We start from the raw sequence: 3,977 nt of genomic DNA, 5'->3' as shown, positions 1-3,977 counted from the left end.
AGGCCAGGAGGCGCAGGGTTTTGACTCCGCCCTAGCCGCGAGGAACATGACACCCAGGTTGGATGAGAAGGCCTATCTTCCCTGGAGACCCCCGCCCGCTGCCCATCATGTGCGGCCGACTGTTGAGGATGGGTAGGCTGTAAGGGCCCGCCGCGGGGGTCGCCAGCAAAACGACCCCCCAATCCAGGTGTCTCACTGGCTTCCAGGAGCTCGTTGACCAGCACTGAGAAGAAAGCAGCGTCACCAAAGCCGCTTCGAAGATGTAGCCGCAGGGCCTGGGAGCCTGAGCACACCCGTGGAGGTTGGCGCTCCAGCAGCTGGAGGGGTCGCCGGCCCAGCGGCGTGGCCACCTGCTCAGAGAGAACTGGGGAGGCCCTCAGAGGTCGGCATGCACGCCTCCTGCCCGGAGTGTGGACACCGGTCAGATGCGGCCTTGGGGTGTTGGTTACCCCTTTTGATTCCAGGGACTACGTGGAAGGTGGAGAGGGGTGCACACACTTTCTTTTTCTCTCCGAAGAGGATTTTAGCACAGGTTATCCCGTTTTCACTTCCTCCCCATCTCACCATCTCTCGATGGCACTTCTCTCCCCATCTATTGTCATGACAGCATCTCCGGATTACTTGGTGACGCTTTTGGGATCACTGCTGGGGCCACCGGGACCAGGCTGGGCTCCCATGAAAAGGAGCTGATCCTGTTGTTATGGAAAGGCGTGGATCTGGCCAACAAGAATTTGGGACAGTTGTACGAAGTAATAGACCAGTTGAATTGGAACTGACCAAGAATTAATTATGTAAAAGAAACTAAGATGGAATGTAAAAGCCTGTTCTCTGTGCCAGCTGGGCCAAGCCCTCCAGTAGTTTAACCAGTGGACAATCAACTGAACCCTGGGGTAGGAACCTTCTTCTCTCTCTGTACTGAAGGGCAGCTTTATGTCAGGCAAATCCTGCATCATGAGGTTTCCAAGAAGAAAGTATTATTGATTGAATGTTTCTATTCCTTTTTTGATTTCTGTAAAGAATGCAAGAAGTGTTGCCTTGGTTCACCCGATATTGACCAACTGGAAGTTGCAGTAATGACAGAGTGTTGAAATGTTGAGAAGAATAGTTCAGCCTCCCAGTATGGAGCTTCTCAAGTTGACGATATGGGGAATATAATTTAAGCAATGATTTCAGAGCCTTATAATCACAGGTTTTCAGATCCAGAGAGAGTAAATCACAAATTCGAAAGTGGCGCTTACAGCAAGATTATTGATAACAAGACTACAGTCAGGGCTAGGAATTTATCTTTGTAGCCTTCATTTCAAGATATTTCAAGATTCTTGAAAGGACTCAATATTTCCAAGAGAGGTGAAGCACTTTGTCTGAAACTGCAGGGTCAAGGGAGTAGAGAAGCTCTGGTTAGGTTTGTGAGTAACACAGAGACCTAGCGTTACACAGGCACAGACATCACATGGGGACCTAGTACACTGAGGCTTACAAAGCAAACAAGTGAAGATTTTCTTAAAATTGCTGGTGGTGCATCCAAAGAGGTAGCCCGATTTTTCTTGCAGGGAAAAAGTCATTGCCTGCATTCAGGGACTCCCTTTCATGGCCACAGCTGAGGAAATGACCTTCTTTGGACAGCATCACCCCATCTCTGTGGACAAGGTATCCTCTTTGTTACCCACCAGATGGCAGGCCAGCAGGGAATGCCTGTGTCTTCTTTGCTGTGCCCAGAATGCCTTGAGGAAGCATAAGGACTTGGGTAAAGGATACATTGAGCTCCTCAGGAGCACAGCAGCCAATGGTCAGCAGGTGGATTGGGCTGCTGTGCTCCTGGAATGTGGATGTGTTCACCAACCCTGAAGTTCTCTGAACCCAGTACTATTGGGATTTTAATGAGGCTTCATCACAAAGGCATGACTGATTACTATCTCCATTACAGACCCTCTCCTCTCTCTGGAGAATGAGAGTTGGGGCTTAAAACCCCAAGCTTCTAATTATGGCTTGGTCTTTCTGGTGACCATCCCCCATTCAGGAACCCAGAAAGAGTCACCTCATTAGAACAAAAGACACTCCAGGAAATTTCAAAGGATTTGGGGGTTTGGTGTCATATATTTCTATCACTCAGAAAATTTCAAAGATCTCAGGAGCTCTGTGTCACCCACTGGAATCAAGGACTAAAAGTTAGAACAAAAGATTCTCCTATCACCCCTCTTTACAATGGGTTTAGGAGCTCTGCATCAGGAACCATTTCAAGAGACCAACACATATATTTCTTATTATTTCACTCCAGGGTAACTAGTCTGTTTTTGTCATCTTACACCTCATCTTCACTCCTTCCCCTACCACATAGTTTATCTGGTTAAACCAAAATCCTAGGCTGTTAAAGATTTTAGATGAAGCCACAGCTCTGATGCTAAGAGGCTGTCTGTATTAGTTTTCAATTGCTGCCTAAAAAATTACTACTAACTTTGTGGCTTAAAGAACATCAATGTATTAGTTCACAGTTCTGTAGGTTAGAAGCTGGGTGGGCTTGACTGTGCATGAGGTCAAAATGAAATGTTGGCCAGGCTGGGCTCTTACATGGAGGTTCTGGAGAAGAATGCACTTCCAGGCTTATTCAGGTAGTTGGCAGAATTCATTCTGTATGGTTGCCGGACTGAGGTCCTGTCTTCTTGCTGTGGGCTGAGGGTCACTATCAGTTCCCAGAGACCATTCTTTTTCTTTCGTGTGGCCTCCTCCATCTTCAAGCTGGAAGTGGCATGTGGGCATCCATGCCTTGTCCATTATTGGGCTCCAGCATCTCAGCGCTACATCCAGTCAAGAGAGAGGCTCTTAAGTGCAGCCTCTTTTCCCAAACTGCCAAAGCCACTGGGTCACGGCAGCTCCCTGCCAGTTCTCCAGGCAGCCTCTAGAGCCCCCTGCTCAGGTCCCCTGGACTAGGGAGAAATTTACTAGTGGGAGCCACGTCTAGCTCACCCAGATGAGGATGGCCACTTATTTTTCTTAAAGCCATAAAGCTCAATATTTACAAGAACAGCTCCATACTTGGTTCTAAGAATATTGACCACATAAAGAACTGTTTACTTCTCATAACAAGAAAAACCTAAGCATATGACTTACTCTTAAAATATAGAATAGCAAAATTTAAAACTCAAAAAATAAGCTGCTTATTGAATGCATGCCCTTTCTCCTTCTGGGAAACAGCATAAAATCAAATTTTGTCAGGGCTCAGGGCCTTCCTATCAGCTCCCATGACCTGCAGCTATGGCCCTGTAACTTTAAAAGGGTCATCCTTTTCACACTGGCTGAAGTGAGCCAGAAGGCAGGCCTGGTGAGCTTACAACATACCTCTTCCCACCCTCTTTGGGAGAGGTAAGTACTGACTTGCTGGGAAAGTTCCCAGATGCAAAGTTTGCTCCTCTGCCTGCTGGGGTTAAAGGGAGCTTGTTGATCCCTCTGGCCCTGAGTTTTGCTTCCTGCATTCCAGCCCTGACTCTCACCCCACCAGGACCTGTGGCTGCAGAGCTTTAAAATTTCCCCCTGCACCGAAGCTAGCTGCCCTCCCCAAAGAGAACAAGTCAGATGATGTGGAAGATGCCAGTCCAGCTCTTTCTTTCTGGGAATCATATCTCCCTGGGTCTGGCAGAAGGAGCCAACAGAGTCTGGCCAGAAGACATAATGATCCCAGGTGTGGAAGGTGGCATGGCAGCCCCAGGTGCCAGCGAAGAGCCCTATGAGTCTGCTGGCTCGACAGCTCTGTTGCCAACAAGTGCAGAGTTTAACAGACATTCGCACAGAGTATCTGCCAACTCCAGAAAGCACAGTCCGTGCCCCAGAGAAGCCAGAGCACAGCCTCTAATGTGCAACTAGTCACTCCATGGAGAAAGTGGGTGGAGAGACAGGGAAGATAGTTGAGAATGATGCCTTCGTGAGTGACCTGGGTTAGAGCTGTTGTTGGGGTCTTTCAAGCCACTGGATTCATTGGTGGGATC

At 48.3% G+C, this 3,977-nt stretch overlaps 1 pseudogene; it reads left to right on the top strand.

Annotated features, from left to right (window-relative positions):
• The first annotated feature begins 588 nt into the window (after positions 1-588).
• LOC112410820 (epithelial splicing regulatory protein 1-like) lies at positions 589-2,348 on the top strand (annotated as a pseudogene).
• The last annotated feature ends 1,629 nt before the right edge of the window (positions 2,349-3,977 follow it).

This window comes from Neophocaena asiaeorientalis, unplaced genomic scaffold, assembly GCF_003031525.2.
Source record: "Neophocaena asiaeorientalis asiaeorientalis breed wild unplaced genomic scaffold, Neophocaena_asiaeorientalis_V1.1 scaffold169, whole genome shotgun sequence".
Taxonomy (NCBI): domain Eukaryota; kingdom Metazoa; phylum Chordata; class Mammalia; order Artiodactyla; family Phocoenidae; genus Neophocaena; species Neophocaena asiaeorientalis.
Note: the sequence above shows the minus strand (reverse complement) of the source record. Positions and strands in the feature narration are given on the sequence as shown.